Source organism: Castor canadensis, chromosome 6 (genome assembly GCF_047511655.1).
Source record: "Castor canadensis chromosome 6, mCasCan1.hap1v2, whole genome shotgun sequence".
Lineage (NCBI taxonomy): Eukaryota > Metazoa > Chordata > Mammalia > Rodentia > Castoridae > Castor > Castor canadensis.
The window spans coordinates 161,988,105-162,005,736 of record NC_133391.1 but is presented as its reverse complement, the minus strand read 5'-3'; the positions used below and the strand labels follow the sequence as shown (position 1 = coordinate 162,005,736).

The 17,632-nt window shown below is 36.5% G+C and overlaps 2 pseudogenes; one reads left to right on the top strand and one right to left on the bottom strand.

Moving 5' to 3' along the window:
• Positions 1-10,172: 10,172 nt before the first annotated feature.
• LOC109701841 (NADH-ubiquinone oxidoreductase chain 6-like) lies at positions 10,173-10,826 on the top strand (annotated as a pseudogene).
• Positions 10,827-13,236: 2,410 nt separating this feature from the next.
• On the bottom strand, positions 13,237-14,039 carry LOC141424310 (NADH-ubiquinone oxidoreductase chain 4-like; annotated as a pseudogene).
• Between the last annotated feature and the right edge of the window lie 3,593 nt (positions 14,040-17,632).

Genomic DNA, 17,632 nt, shown 5'->3' with positions numbered 1-17,632 from the left:
TCAAACAAACAACCAAACAAATATTCAGGATTCTTATAAATACAAAGAGTTCTGTTGCTATGAATGTGGTTTAGAAAGACAAAGAAAAATTTTCTAAAAAATTATAAATAAGTTTATTTAGCTAAAAATGAGTCACCACCTTCTAAAATGGACAGTCTCTCTTTTCTCCCTCCTTACAAAGTATATTTTTCTAGTTTCCACCATCTTACATTATAGAATTATATTTTTTAAAGCTTTTTTGAGCTGTAATCAAGACACAATAATCTGTACACACATAAAATAGCAAACCTACTGTACTACTCCATTTTTATAAAGAGAATTTAAGTCTCAATTCTCAGAATATAGTATTTCTGGTTATTAACTCTTTTTGATGATACAAAAAGATTATTATTTTTCTTTCCTAAAATATATTTTTAATGATATACTACCATATTTAGCTCCTCTGAAAATAATTTGTCAACAATAAATGAGTAAAAATAATAAAAATTGGTTAATAATGAATTAGCTAATAATAAATGTTTTATCAAATAAAGCTCAAACCCTAGGGCAGTAAATAGGAGATAAAGTGAGGTTTTGGGCATTTATATGTGCATGTGTGTACATTTTTTATTACTTTCACCTACCCAAGTGGCATTTACTTGTAGGGTGGCATTACAGTATCTTTTTTTGAGATTTATGAAAGCAAAAAATATATATAAAAGATGTCATTCCTGGTGACCATATCAAGATGAAAGAGGGATTTTGTGTACTTATCTACAAATTAGATTAAGTAGCAGTCCAACCAGTTCATAATCAAGGTCATTGCCTGAAGGCTAGATTTTTTAACAAATGCATGCTGCTTCTTTCCCTCAGCCCTTTGTGTGACTTCCCTTGCATCCCAGAATCCTAGAGTGGAAAGTCAAATGAAATTACAGGAAAACTAGGCTATTTGGACACTTTTTTAAAAAATCAAACCCTATGCTTTTCATATCAGTTCCCACAACTTTGAATTCGATGTAAAGTGCGATACAGGCCAGAAAGTACAAGGAATTTACTATGAGTTCCAAAGAAGAAGATTATTGATTTTGAGTAGGAGTGTTAAGAAATATTTCATAAATAGTAGAAACACCAAACGTTGTAACTAAATAGAAACATAGAGATCCTTTCCAGTTCCTGCTTTAATGGAGAACAACAGCTAATTCTAAAATGAGAATGCACCCTGAACTAAGGTGAGTACTTCAGCCAAACTTCAGGTGGAGAGAGCCCTTGTGTTTTTTTCAACATATCTGGATGGGCTAAATGATTTTCATGAAAGGGACTTCGCACTCATGAAATTAACTATCAAAACTTACCCCCATCTGTCTTATCTCCATAATGAAGCACACCATATTTATGCCAAACACTTCCATTTTAGAATTGTCCAGTGCCTATTGAAAGCTTATCTAAATGAAATTATTAGTCTAATACTATTTTACAATGAAAAATACATATCCAATCATACATATAAGTATACATGGAGACTGAATTAAAGCAGAAATATTGAGCAGGCAGCATTAGGGTACATAAATGCCAGAATATGACTTCAACAGATGGGTGTGGAAAAGAAGGGTAAGAATAACTAAGAAAATGGGAAATAATTGTCTTCTAATAGGAATGAGGAAGATAGAGTGACCATTAAATTCAAATATAATTTTTCAAAAACTAAACAAAGAGAACATTTTTTTCTGGATTGACATAGTAATTGAAAAGTAAGGCACAGGAATTTGTTATCTATTAAGCCATGTGTGTACCTGAGTTTAATACATATTAATGTCACACATGAGAAAAATATATAGTAGGGTCTCTAGGGAGTTTTTAGCAAGATTTATGTATGACATGTGTTACAATCTTATCTCTTATTTAAAAAATGCTTAAGAAGGAATTCCCTAATAACATGAGGTTGAAATTTTATTATATATAATTTAATTATTCTACATTTTTTGTTTTATTATTTTATTTACAGATGATAATTGTACATATTTATGGAATATAGTGTAATAGTGATATTTTGGTAGCTGTACACATTCTGTAATGATAAATTCAGATATCCATCATCTGAAACATTTGTGATAAAAATACTCAGAAAAGACAAAAGATAATAAGTTCTGGAGAGAATGTAGAGATAGCGGAACAATTGAACACTGTTGATGGAGGAGTAAACGAATACAATTATTATGGAAAACAGCATGCAGGTGCCTCAATTAAAAGTTAAACCATGATCTGTCAGTACCACTACCGGATATATAACCAAAGGATAGCAAATCAGTATGTTAAAGAGACATCTGCTCTTTCCCTGTTTATATCAGCACAATTTATAATACCCTCTGGCTTTTGATGGCAGAAATAGTGTAGAGGAGAGAGGTCTTAGATGAAGATAGTGAGTTCACCTTGATATTTGACAAGGCAGAAGTAAGGTTGTATAGACCTGGCTCACAGACTCTGCTCTGGAAGTTTTTGATATGTCTAGACTCTGATGGCTCCGACTCCCTCTTTATCAATAAAGAAGGACATGAAAAATTGAAATAAATCATGATCTTTTGAACTCTTCTGATCTACGACAAAGGTTAACTCTTGACCTTGTTGGAGGAAGAGTGAGGTTACTGTTAATATGGTGTTTTGCCCTTAACCACCACTAGGACATCTGGGAAATTCTTTACCAATTCTTTCTCTACGCTAGAAATAATATGATTTTTAATATTCCCTTTTTTGAAAAGTAGTATGGGCTTAGGGCTTTAGTCTTTCATTATCTGGATGAAATACTCAGAGATTATTCCCATAGTCTTTTATTTTATTTTATCATTTTTGCACTTACTTACATATGTATGCATTATTTGGACTACCTCCTCCCCACTATCGGGCAGAACCTATTTTGCCCTTTTGTTCTCTGAATTTGTAGAAGAAAAAACATAAAAAACAAAAAGAAAAACATAGCATTTTTGCTAGTTTGAGGTAAATACAGATACACAGGGAAATTCCTTGCATTATTTCCATGCATATGTATATCATAACTCAAATTAGGTAATTTCTACCAGAGATTCCTAGTTACCTTCCCATAGAGCCCTCTGCCAGTTTAAGATTACTTTATTTGCTCCTCTGCAGTGAACCCATCAACAACATTCAAGGTTTTGGTTTCCTTCCCTTTCCCTAAACCTCCTGTGCATGGTCTCCCCTTGGTATGTGACCCGGGTCCAGTAATTTCACTACATTTGTTTTAGGTCTATAATCAACATATGAAGGAGAACATGTGATTTTTTGTGTTCTGAGCCTTACTAACCTCGCTTAAGATGATGTTTTCCAGTTCTATCCATTTATCTGGGAATGTCAAAATTTCATTCTTTGTGACTGAATAAAATTCCATTGTGTTTAAATACCATATTTTCTTTATCCATTTGTTGGTAGTGAGGCATTTTGGCTGTTTTCATAGCTTGACTATTGTGAATAGTGGCGCAATAAACATGCGTGTGCAGGTGCCTTTATAGTAACCGGTGTTACATTCCTTTGGATATATCCTAGGAGTGGTATTGTTGGATCATATGGACCATCTATGTTTAGTTTTTTAAGAATCCTCCATATTGTTTTCCATAGTAGTTGTACTAGCTTACATTCCCACCAGCAGTGTATGAGGGTTTTCCTTTCTCCTCATCCTCACCAACATTTGTTTTTGGTGGTGTTCTTGATGGTGTCTATTCTAACACATGGACTCCTAGTGTGATTATGATTTGCATGTCCTTTATGGCCAGGGACTGTGAGCATATATTTGTGTGTTTTATAGCCTTTTGGAATTTTTCCTTTGAAAATATTCTGTTTAGGTCAGTTGCCCATTTCTTTATTGTGTCGATTTTTGGGGAGTTTAGTTTTATGGGCTCCCCGTATATTCTGGATATCAGTCCTTTGTCTGATGTATAGCTAGCAAAGATTTTCTCCCACTCTGTGAGTGGTATCTTCAGTTTAGTGACCATTTCCTTTGTTGTGCAGAAGCTTTTTAAATTTCATGTAGTCCCATTTTCCCATCCATTCTCTTAGTTGCTGAGCTGCTTGAGTTCTACTGAGGAAGTTCTTACCTATACCTATCGCTTCCAGAGTATTCCCTGCTCTTTCCTGTAGTAACCTCAAGGTTTTGGGTCTGATATTAAGGTCCTTAATCCACTTTGAGTTGATACCAGTAGAGGGAGATAGGCATGGATCTAGTTTCAGTTTTCTGCAGGCAGAAAACCAGTTTTCCCAGCAACATTTGTTGAAGAGGCTAGGCTGTCTTTTCTCTGTTGTATGTTTTTAGCATCTTTGTTGAAGGTTAGGTGAGCATAGTTGTGTGGATTCATATCTGGGTCCTTTATTCTCTTCCACCAGTCCTCATGTCTGCTTTTGTGACAATACCATGCTATTTTTATTGCTATGGCTCTGTAGTATAGTTTGAAGTTGATATTGTGGTACCTTCTCTATTGCTCTTTTTGTTCAGAATTGCCTTGCTATTTGCTATCTTTTGTGTTTCCAAATGAACTTTAGGATAGATTTTTCAATATCTGTGATGAATGTTATTGGGATTTTGATGGGAATTGCATTAAGATTGCTTTTGGTTGTTTAGCCATTTTTACTTCGTTGATTCCAACCCATAAGCATGGGAGATCTTTCCACCTTCTGTAATCTTCTTCAATCTCTTTCTTCAGTGGTTTGTGGTTTTCCTTGAAGAGGTCACTTGCATCCTTTGTTATGTTAATTCATAGGTATTTGATTTTTTTGAGGCTATTGTAAATGAAATTGTTTTCCTATATTCTTTCTCAATCTGCTCATTGTTGGTGTATAGAAATGCTGCTAATTCTTGTAAGTTGATTTTGTATCCTGCTACTTTGCTGAAGCTGTCTAGGGTGTCTAGGAATCTTTGGGTGCAGTTTTTAGGGTCTTTAAGGCATAAGATCATAAAGGTATAAGACATAATCTTATATCCTAAAGACCTGTGTGTTTGAATCATCCTGCATCACTGGGATGAAGCCAACTTGGTAATGGTGAATGATATTTCTGATATGTTGTTGAACTCTTTTTCCCATTATTTTATTGAGGATTTTTGCATCAATGTTCATTGAGAGATTGGCCTGTAGTTCTCCTTCATGGATGTGTCCCTGTCCACTTTTGGGATGAGTGTAATACTGGCTTCATAAAATGAGTTAGGCAGTGTTCCATCCCTTTCTAATCCATGGAAAAGTTTAAGGAGAGTTGGTATTACTTCTTCTTTAAAGGTCTGGTAGAATTCAGCAGAGAATCCATCAGATCCTGGACTTTTATTTTTGGGGAGACCCTTTATTACTGCTTCAATTTCATTATGTGTTACATATCTGTTCAGGTGGTTAATATCCTCTTGTTTCAGTTTTGGATGGTCATAAGTATCTAGAAATTATTCCATTTATTCAAGATTTTCCAGTTTATTTGAATATGCATTATCAAAGTAGTCCCTGAAGATTCCTTGGATTTACTTGGTGTTTGTTGGTATCTCCCCTTTTTTGTTTCTGATTTTACTAATTTTGGTCTTTTCCTTCCTCATTTTAGTCAGATTTGCTGGGGCCTGTCAATCTTGTTTATTTTTTCAAAGAAGCAGCTTTTTGTTTTGTTGATTCTTTGTATTGTTTTTTTCTCTGTTTCATTAATTTTGGCCCTTATTTTTATTATCTGTCTGCTGGCTTGTTTTGGATTTAGATTGTTCTTATTTTTCAAGGAGTTTGTTTTTCTAGGTAATTTATTTGAGATCTTTCTGTGTTTTTAATATATGCCCTCATGGCTATAAACTTTACTGTTAGGGTTGCATTTCCTGTGTCCCATGGGTTCTGACAGGTTGTGTGTTTTTTCATTAAATTCTAGGTATGTTTTGATTTCCTCTCTTCTTTCTTCTATGATTCACTAATAGTTGACAATGTGTTGTTCAGCCTCCAGTTGTTTGCATACTTTCTGTTGCTGCTTTTATTGTTAAGTTCTAGTTTTATTGCATTGTGATCAGATATAATGCAGGGGATTATTTCAGTTTTCTTTTATTTTTTGAGGTTTGCTTTGTGCCCTAAGATATGGACTATTTTGGAGAAAATTCCATTAGCTGCTAAGAAGAATTTATATTGTGCTATTGCAGGGTGAAATATTCCATAGACATCAGTTAGGTCCATTTGATCTATGGTGTAATTCAGTTCCAAGATTTCATTGTTTATTTTTTTGTCTATATTACCTATCTATTGGTAATAAAGGGGTATTAAACTCTTTTAAGTCTGTTAGTGTACTTTTGATGAAGTTGGGCACACTGACATTGGGTGCATATAGGTTGATAATTATTGTTTCCTTTTGATGTATTGCCCTTTTTATTAGTATGAAGTGACCTTCTTTGTCTTTTTTGACTAATGTAAGTTTGAAGTCTACTTTGTCTGATATAAGTATTGTTACTCCTACCTGTTTTGGGAGACTATTAGCTTGGTAAATCTTCTTGCAGCCTTTTACCCTAAGTCTGTGTTTATTTCTGCCAATAAGATGAGTCGCTTATAAACAGCATATTTTTGTTTTTTTTCTTTTTAATCCAGTTTGCCAAAAGGTGTCTTTTGATAGGGGAGTTGAGTCCATTAACATTCAGAGTTAATATTGATAGGTATGTGGTAGCAATTTCTGCCATTTATTTGTTTTTCTTGTTGTTGTTGCTTAAGGACTTGAGTATGTGCAGCCAAATCAATGCTACTCTCTGATTCTTTGCCTTTTCTTCTCCTGTAGTTTGATAATTCCCATCCTGTCATGGTTTTGTTTGCTTTCATCTTCTGTGTGCAGAATTCCTTGTAGAATCTTCTATAGTGGTGGCTTGGTGGTCATATGGTGTTTTAATTTCCATTTATCATGGAAAACTTTTATTCCTCCAAAGATTTTGAATGATAGTTTTGCTGAGTATTTCCTAGGACTGAAATTATTTTCTTTCAGTGCCTGAAGTAACTCACCCCATGCCTTTCTTGCTTTTGAGGTTGCTGTTGAGGAATCTGCTGTTATTTTGATGGATTTACCTTTATAAGTTATTTGTTTTTTCTCTCTTACAGGCATCAATATTCTTTTTTAAAATTCATTTATTCACATATACATACATTGTTTGGGTCTTTTCTCCCCCCTGCCCCCTCCACCATCCTCTATTCCCCTCCCCCTCCTCAGTTCCAGGCAGGTCCTGTTCTGCCTTTATCACTAGTTTTGTTGCAGAAAAGAGACAAGCATAATAAGGAAGACAAAGTGTTTTTGCTAGTTGAGTTGAGGATAGCTATACAGAAATATTCCTAGCATTGCTTTCGTGTGCAGGTGTTGTGACCCATATTGACTGATCTCTAACTGATCTTTACTCTGGGTGTACCTGTTGTTTTAATGATAATGCTGTGAAGAGGGGCTATTTTGGTCAAGTCTGTTTGGCATCCTGGAGGCTTCCAGTACCTGATTGGGCAAATTTTCTTGAAATTTGAGAAATTTTCTGTTATTATTTTGTTGACTATATTATGTATCCATTTGGCTTGCACCTCTTCTACATTTTCAATCCCCATGATTCTCATGTTTGGTCTTTTGATGGAGTCGCTGGCTTCTTGCATATTCCTTTCACAGCTCTTGAGTTGTTTGACTAAGATTTCTTTTTTTTTTCTTTAATATTTATTTTATCTTTGAGTTCCAAGATTCTGTATTCCACTTGTTCTAATCTGGTGGAGTGGACTCCTACTGTTTTTTATTTGACTAAAGGGACTTTTTATTTCCAGGATTTCTGTTTGATATTTTTTTCTGAGGTTTTCCATATCTTTGTTCAACTCCTCTTCTACACCATATATTGTCTTGTTTATTTCATATATATCTTTTTTTAATAGTCTCCTTTGTTTCACTATGGTGTTTGTTGAAATCCTTTCTGAGTTCATTTAGTTGTTTCTGTGTCTTCTCAAGTTTTTTATTTGTGGTGCCTTGATATTTCTTGAGTGCATCTTGTACTTTTTGGTTAACCATGTCTTGTATGTATGTGTATGCTTGTATGCATGTACGTGTACGTGTACATGTATGCTTGTGTGTGTATTGTTTTTTCCTTATGTCCATCAAACATGGAGTTCTAACACCTCTTGATTTTTATTATGTGGGTAAAGAATACTGATTGAAAAGTCCAGCTACAATAGAATTGACTGAGACCATGCCTTGACAGCTATACTGAGTCACAGCATCCAAAATTTAAAAAATACCAAATGTATGACAGAACAGTTATGTTGATCATGGGCCAGTCTAGTCATTAGTCCATCGAGATGTCTTATTTAAGGCAAACATGTGGGTGATCTTAGTTGTCATGGCCCTGAAGTAAGAACCAGATGCCAGATAGAGTTTCACTATAGAAACCCCCAAGTGTATTGGGCCCGGAGTGTAAAGAGAGACACTTCCGACTGGTTGCTGGTTTCACGGAGGATAGTAGATTAAGAAACTAAATTGTGGTAGGGGATATCCATTTTAACAAGGATTTATTTGACTTAATGCACTAATGTACGACCAATAAATTAATGTATTATGTCTCACTGATAGGTGTTCTTTGGTGGTAAATATTCATGCTGTGGGGTAGGTTTATGTACGTTAACATTTTATGTATTATAGTCCAAATTGCTATTTACGTACATGCTTATATGCTTGTAGTGGGGAATTATTATGTTCAGTTATACATTTATGTACTATGTATGATTAAGATTTTAAGTACTCGACCATTATTAATGCGGTATGTAACCGAATGCACGATATACATAGGTTGTTGTAATGCGTACATACTAGTGTATTACTTAGGGTTAGGTGATATAAAATTGAATGCAGGGGGTAGTTTAATTGTAAGAATGTCAGCTTTGGGTGCTGATGGTGGAACTTTCTTTCCTCCCTGATGTCCTAAGGGGATAATTTCCCCATTGTTGGTTTACAAGACCAAAGTAATGTTTATACTATAAGGACTCTTCATTTAAGTATTTTGTTTTTGATTAGGCTGTTGGTGGGTATGAGGACGAGAATGATGAGAAAGTATAGGATTGATGCTATTTGACTGATGATGATATATGGGGGTTCAACACGTTGTCCGCCAATTCATGTTAGGGTGAGGAGGTCCACAGTTAGTGCTCAGAATAAGCATTGGCTGATTGGCGGAATATTAAGTTTTGTTGTTTGGATGTGTGGAGGAGAGGGAAAGCTGCTAGGATTAGGATTGATAATACTAGGGCTACGACTCTGCTGAGTTTTTTGGGGATGGATTGTAGGATTGCATATGCAAATAGGAAGTATCATTCTGGTTTAATGTGTGGTGGTGTGTTTAGGGGGTTGGCTTGTGTGTAGTTGTCTGGGTCTCCTAATAGGTCTGGTGAGAATAGTACTAGGATCAGGAGAAGGGCAAATAAGAGTAGAAATCCAAGGGAGTCTTTAATAGTAAAGTATGGGTGGAATGGGATTTTGTCAGAGTCTGAATTGATTCCTGATGGGTTGTTTGATCCTGTTTCGTGTAAGAATAAGAGGTGGACTATTGCTAGTGCTGTGATAATAAAAGGTAGGATGAAGTGGAATGCAAAAAATCAGGTTAGGGTGGCTTTGTCTAAGAGAATCCACCTCAGATTCATTCTACTAGGTCGGACCTAATGTACGGGATTGCTGAGAGTAGGTTGGTAATTACTGTGGTGCCTCAGAATGATATTTGCCCTCATGGGAGGACATATCCTATGAAGGCGGTAGCTATGACTATGAATAGTAGCATAATACCAATGTTTCATGTTTCTATGAAGGTATAGGATCCATAGTAAATTCCTTGTCCTACGTGTATGAATAGACAAAGAATATGGAAGCTCCATTGGCATAGAGATATTGGATAATTCAACTGTAGTTTATGTCTCGGCAGATATGCACAACTGAAGAGAATGCTGTTGTGGTATCTGATGTATAGTGTATTGCTAGAAATAATCCTGTTGCAATTTGTAGGATTAAGCAAATTCCTAGTAGGACGCCGAAGTTTCATCATGCTGAGATATTGGATGGCGTTGGGAGGTCAATGAGTGAGTGGTTAATGATTTTTATTAATGGGTGTGTTTTCCGGATGTTTGTCATTAAAGGTTTCTGTAGTTGAATTACAACAATGACTTTTCATGTCATTAGTCTTGGTTTGAGTCCATGTGGAAATTATGGCTTATTCTATGTATTTATTGAGTGTTATGTTTTTGTTGGGCTTTGTAGGATTTTCTTCTAAGCCTTCTCCTATTTATGGTGGTTTTGGGTTGGTTGTCAGTGGTGGGGTTGGTTGTGGATTGATTTTAAATTTTGGTGGTTCTTTTTTGGGTTTAATGGTGTTTTTAGTTTATTAAGGTGGGATGATAGTGGTATTTGGTTACACTATGGCGATGGCTATTGAAGATTATCCTGAAATGTGGGGTTCTAATGTGGTTATTTGGGATGTTTTGGTGTTTGGTTTGTTTGTGGAGTTGATTTTTTTGGTCTTATTGGTGAAGAATGATGAGGTGGATGTGTTGGGGGGCGTTTATAATACAAGTGATTGGGTTATTTATAGTGGTGAGGGGGTGGAGTATGTTAATAAAGATGTCATGGGAGTTGTGGTTGTTTATAGCTATGGAAGTTGATTGATGGTATTGGCTGGTTGGTCTCTATTTGTAAGTATTTTTATTGTTCTTGAGATTACTCATGGTAGTTAGATAATAATTGTTAGTGCTAAGGCTATAGATAGTAAGAAGGATAGGAAGTATATCTTGATTATTCCTTTTTGGTTGGATATAGTGATAGAGACTTTAATTTGTATGTTGGCTATTAACTTGGGTGTAGTTTTTTCTATTCAAATTATGTCTAGAAGGGTTGATGCTGCTTTTTGGCTGAGTATTACTGTGTTTTGGGTGTGTATAATAGTTGGGAAGAACCCAAGTATTGTAGAAAATGATTTGGTGTTGGAGTTTAGGTTTAGTTTTAAGTTGTAGGTTATGTTGTTGAGTTCTATTGCAATAGTGAATCCTAGGATAGTGACTCCTAAGGCTATTAGTTTTAGGTATAATGGTATAGTGAGTGTGGGGTTATTTATGGGGGTGATGTTATTTGAGATAATAAACTCGGCAAAAATGCTTCCTATGAGTAATCGTTTAATGGAGTTTATAAGTCGTGGGTTGTTTTCGTTGATGTTGATGAGTGGATAGAATCAGGGCTGGCCTAGGAGGGCAAAGAAGATGATTCATGTGCTATATACAGCTGTAAGGGAAGTTGCAATGAGTGTAATTAGTAGGGTTCAGGCATTGGTGTACGATGTGTTGGCGGATTCAATGATAAGGTCTTTGGAGTAAAATCCTGTTAGGAAGGGTATGCCTGTGAGTGCTAGGCTTCCTACTGTCAGAGAGGAGGTTGTGAATGGTATAGCTTTGGCTAATCCACCTATTTTGTGGATGTCTTGCTCGTTATTGAGGCTATGGATGATGGATACTGAGCATATGAATAGTATTGCTTTGAAGAATGCATGATTGCAGATGTGGAGGAATGATAGGTCAGGTTGGTTAATTCCAAGGATAACTATCATTAGACCTAGTTGGCTGGAAGTTGAGAATGTGATGATTTTTTTTATGTCGTTCTGCGTTAGGGCACAGATTGCTGTGAAGAGAGTTGTGATAGCTCCTAGGCATAGTATGGTTGATATAATTAATTGATTGGATTCTAGGAGGGGGTGAAATCAGATTAGGGGGAAGATTTCTGCTACGACTATGGTGCTTGAGTGGAGTAGGGCTGATACTGGTGTAGGACTTTCTATGGCTGAGGGGAGTCATGGGTGGCGTCCGAACTGGGCTGATTTTCCGGTAGCAGCTAGTAGTAGGCCTAGTAGGGTGATTGTTGTTATTTTAGGGTCTATGAATAGTTGTTGTAGGTCCCATGAGTTAGAGTAAATTAAAAATCATGCCATTGATAGGATGAATCCAATGTCCCTGATTCGGTTGTATAGGATTGCTTGTAGTGGGGAGGTGTTGGCGTCAGTGTGTCCATATCATCATCTGATGAGGAGAAATGATATGACGCCTACTCCTTCCCATCTGATGAAGAGTTGGAATAGGTTATTTGCTGTGACTAGGATTAGTATGGTGATGAGAAAGAATAGTAGGTATTTAAGGAATTGGTTGATGTTGGGATCAGAGTGTATATATCATAGGGAGAATTCTATGATTGATCATGTTACAAATAGTCTAGTTTGAGGCTGAGTGAGAGTTTTGTGGTATGGATGGTGAGCCAGTGTCAATTGGATACAATGATTTCGTTACCTAGGTGGATAAATATGATTATGGGAATTATGCTAGTGATGAATGCTAGCTTGACTGAGGTTTTGGTATATTCAGGACAGTTTTTGTTTTTGTAAAAGTCTGTCAGGGATATTAAGATGGGGTATATAAGGATAATAAATATTATGATTATGGATGAAGTTAATATGTTTATTACTTTTATTTGGAGTTGCACCAATTTTTTGGTTCCTAAGACCAACGGATAGCTACCATCCTTTAAAAGTAAGAAAGCCATATTTTTAGGTATGGTGGCATGAGTTAGCAGTTCTTGCATATTTTCTTGGTAAATAAGAAAATTTTATTTTCTGATTCTAGATTCCCAATCTAGTGTTTTTGTTAAACTATATTTACAGAATATTGTGCCAAGAATGATCTTTGGATTTAAAGATAGTAGGAGTAGGGGGAGTAGGTGAAGGAGGACTAGGGAGTTTTCTCATGTGAATGATGGGTGAATGTTATTTATGTGATAGGTAGGTTTGCCTCATTGGGTCGTGGTTAGTATGTATAGGGTGTATAAGGCTGTGATTAGTGTGTTAGTTCCTATAAGGAGGATGGTGAAGTTGGATCATGAGAATGAGGAGGTGATTATTATTAGCTCTCTGATTAGGTTAATTGTTGGGGGTAGTGCGAGGTTGGTTAAGCTTGCTGTAAGTCATCATAGGGCTATTAGTGGGAGTATTGTCTGTAGGCCTCAAGTCAGGAGTATGGTTCAGCTATGTACTCATTCATAGTTTGTGTTTGCTAGGCAGAATAGGACTGATGAAGTTAGACCATGGGCTATTATCAGTGCTGTAGCTCCTATAAAGCTTCATGGGGATTGGATTAAGATGGCGACAATTACCAATGCTATGTGACTGACTGATGAGTATGCAATTAGGGATTTTAGGTCTGTCTGTCATAGGCAAATTGAGCTGGTCATTACTATGCCTCATAGTGAGAGTAGTATAAATAGGTATATTATGTGGTTTGTGACAGGTGATAGGAGGATGGTGACTCGTATTATACCATATCCTCCTAGTTTTAGTAGAACAGCTGCTAGTACTATGGAGCCGGCAATAGGTGCCTCAACATGGGCTTTAGGTAGTCATAGGTATAGTCCGTATAATGGTATTTTAACTATAAATGCTATTATGCATGCTAGTCAGAGTAGGTCATTTGATCATGACAGGTTTAGTTGCTCTCAGTAGTTGTTTAGGATGTGAAGGTTTAGGGACCCTAGTGAGTTTTGTAGGTAGATTAATGTGACTAGAAGGGGTAGGGATCCAATTATTGTGTAGAATAGGAAGTATAGGCCTGTGTTAAGTCATTCCGTTTGGTTTCCTCATCGTGTAATGATGATTAGTGTAGGAATTAGTGTGGCTTCAAATAAGATGTAAAATAAGATTAGTTCTGTGGATGTAAATGTTATAATTAATAGGACTTGTAGTAGTACTAGTGTGGTAATATACATTTTTTTTTTCATTCTACTGGTTCTTTGTTCATGTGTTGTTGACTAGCTATAATTATTATTATTAGTAGTCAGGCTGTTAGAATTAAGAGGGAGGTGGAGGGGGAGTCTGAGGAGAATAATAGTGAGAAGCTAAGGCTGATTTCATTTGATTGGTTTAGGGTAAGTAAGAATAGTAAACTGATTAGCAGACTATAGGCAGTGGAGTTAATTCAGATTATGTTGTTCTCTGAGAATCATGTTATAGGAATGAGTATGATTGTGGGTATAATAATTTTTAGCATTGTAAGAGGTTTAGGTTTTGTACACAGTCTGTTCCGTATGAGTTTGATATTATAACCAGTAGGGCTAGTCCTACTGTGGCTTTGCAGGCTGTGAAGACTAGGATGACAATGGGGAATATAAATGATAAGGTGATGTTGAAATTCAGGGTAATTAGGGTTGCAGTGGTAAAAATTGATAGTATTATATCCTGTAAGCATAAGAGTGAGGATATTAAGTGTGATCGATAGATTAGTGCTCTTAATAGGGATGCTAGGAAGGCTAGGAAGAGGTTAATTAGGATAGGGGGCATTTTGGTACTTATGAGTGGTTCATAATCTAATGAGTCGAAATCATTTGCTTTGTGTTAAACTAAGCACCATATTCATTTCATTCTAATCCTTTTTCAGATCATTCATAGGTTAGTCCTAATGATAGGATGGTGACTAGGGCTAATGCTATGAGGATAACTGGGTAGTGGTTGTTTGTTTGTAGTGCTCAAGGGAGGGGGAGGAGTAGGTCGATTTCAAGGTCAAATAGGAGGAAGGTGATTGCGATGAAGAAGAATTTTATTGAGAATGGGAGTCGTGCTGATCCTATGGGGTCAAATCCGCATTCATAGGGGCTTGATTTTTCATTGTAAATGTTAATTTGTGGGACTCAGAATGCGATAATGATTAAGAGGTTTGCTAGGAGGGAGTTTAGGGTTAACATAATGATTAGGTTGATTGCTCTTTTTTGTGTTTATACCAAATCTAGCTGATTGGAAGTCAGCTGTATTGATTAATACTAAGAGAGCATGAGCCTCATCAATAGATGGAGACGTATAAGAACAGTCATACTACATCGACAAAATGTCAGTATCAGTCTGCAGCTTCGAAGCCGAAATGATGTTTTGATGTAAAATGGAATTTTAGTTGTCGAGCTAGGCATACTAGTAGGAATGTGGAGCCAATAATTACATGTAGGCTGTGAAATCCTGTTGCTATGAAGAAAGTTGAGCCATAAATGCCATCGGAGATTGTGAATGAAGTTTCAAAATATTCTGAGGCTTGTAAGGGTAAAGTAGATGCCTAGTAGGATAGTGATTGATAGTGCTTGGATTATGTTTTTTCGGTTTCCTTCCATTAGACTGTGGTGGGCTCAAGTAATGGATACACCTGATGCAAGAAGAACTGATGTGTTGAGAAGAGGGATATCTAGGGGGTTTAGTGGGTTAATGCTGGTGGGTGGTCAGCAACCACCTAGCTTTGGGGTTGGGGCAAGGCTTGAGTGGTAAAAGGCTCAGAAAAATCCAGCAAAGAAAAATACTTCTGATACAATGAACAGTACTATTCCGTATCGCAGTCCTTTTTGAACAACTGGGGTATGGTGGCCTTGGATTGTGCCTTCTCATATCACATCCCGTCATCATTGATATATGGTTAGTGAGTTGGTGAGTAATCCTAGTATTAAAAGGAATGTAGAGTTAAAGTGGAATCATATTGCTAAACCTGATGTTATTAGGAGGGCGGATAATGCTCCTGTCAGTGGTCATGGACTTGAGTTAACTATATGATAAGCATGAACTTGGTGGGTCATTATGTGTTGTCATGGAGATATAGGCTAACTAGGAGTGTAAATACTTAGGCCTGGATTAGCGCTACCACGAATTCGAGGATTGTGAGGAGAACTAGGATAATAAAAATGTCACAAAAGCTGTGGTTGGGTTGATAGTAGTGCTAGTGTGGCTCCACTGATTAGGTGAATTAATAGGTGACCTGCTGTGATGTTAGCTGTTAATTGAATGGCTAGTGCTATTGGTTGCATAAATAGGCTAATGGTTTCAATAATGACTAGTATTGGGATTAAGGGGATTGGGGTTCCTTGTGGTAAGAAGTGGGCTAGGGATGATTTTATTTTATGGCAGAAGCCTAGGATCACAGTTCCTGCTCAGAGTGGGATAGCCATTCCTACATTTATTGATAGTTGAGTTGTTGGGGTGAAGGAGTATGAAAAGAGTCCGAGTAGGTTAGTTGATCCAATGAAAATAATAAATGATATTAGTATTAAAGATCAGGTACGTCCTTTAGAATTGTGCATTGTTATTATTTGTTTAGTGATTAGTTTGATTACTCATTGTTGGATGGAAGCCAGTCAGTTATTGATTAATCAGTTTGGAGCTGGGAGTGTAATACTTGGAAAGAGGATTACTAAGGTGACAATAGGAAGTCCTATTATAGTGGGGGTAATGAAAGGGGTAAATAGATTTTCATTCATTTTTTTTCTCAAGGGTTGTTTTGTTTTATAGATTCAATATTTTTGGGTGTAGGGTTGGGTGAAAAGTTGAATGTTTTTACTTTTACTTGGAAAATAATAAATAGGGTGAGAATTATGGAGGTAATTGTAAATCATGTGGATGTGTCGAGTTGTGGCATATCATTATGGAGAGCTAGCTCTCTGTCTTTAACTTAAAAGGTTAATGCTGCAGTAGCTTCATAATGTACTTAAAGTATAGATAAGGATCAGTTTTCAAAGTATTTGAGTGGAACTATTTCTAATACAATTGGTATAAAGCTGTGGTTTGATTTGAGCCACAGATTTCGGAGCATTGACCGTAGTAAAGTCCTGGTCATGTGGAAGTGAGGGTTGCTTGGTTGAGGCGTCCTGGGATGGCGTCTGTTTTTAGGCCTAATGATGGGACAGCTCATGAGTGTAGTACATCTTCAGATGAGATTAATATTCGGATTGGTACTTTTATGGGCAGTACGACTCGATTGTCAACTTCAAGGAGTCGGAGTTCTCCAGGTTTTAGTTCTGATGTTGGAATTATGTAAGAGTTGAATGTTGGGTCTTCATAGTCAGTATATTCATAGTTTCAGTATCATTGATGTCCTATGGTTTTTACTGTTAGTACTGGATTGTTGATTTCGTCTATTATATATAGGATTCATAGGGATGGCAGAGCAATTATAATGAGAATAATTGCTGGGAGGATTGTTCAGATTGTCTTTACTTCTTGGGCTTCTGTTGTGTTGGTGTGTGTTAATTTAGTGGTAAGCGTAAGTGAAATGATATAAAGCACTAGGGAGCTAATGAGGTAGACAATTATTAATGTATTATCATGGAAGTTTAATAATTCTTCTACGATGGGTGATGTTGCATCTTGTAGGCCTAGTCGGAGGGGGTGAGCCATGAAGATATATGGGGAATTAGCCTGTAATTTAACTTTGACAAAGTTATGTAATTGTTTTACTAATATCTTATGAACAGAAAGACATATAGGATATGGGGCTGGCTTGAAACTAGTTCTAGGGGGTTCGATTCCTTCCTTTCTTAGTGTGTTTTTACGTATATAGGTTCTTCTAACGTGTGGTATGGTGGGGGACATCCGTGGAGTCACTCTAGGTTTGTTGTTGTAAGTTCAACTACTCCTACTTCTCTTTTTGAGGCAAATGCTTCTCAGATTATGAAAACTATGATAATTACTGCAGTTAGGAAGATGAAAGAGCCTATTGATGATACTGTATTTCATGCTGTGTAGGCATCTGAGTAATCAGAATAGCGTCGTGGTATGCCAGATAGACCGAGGAAGTGTTGAGGGAAGAAGGTTAGGTTCACTCCTACAAATATAATG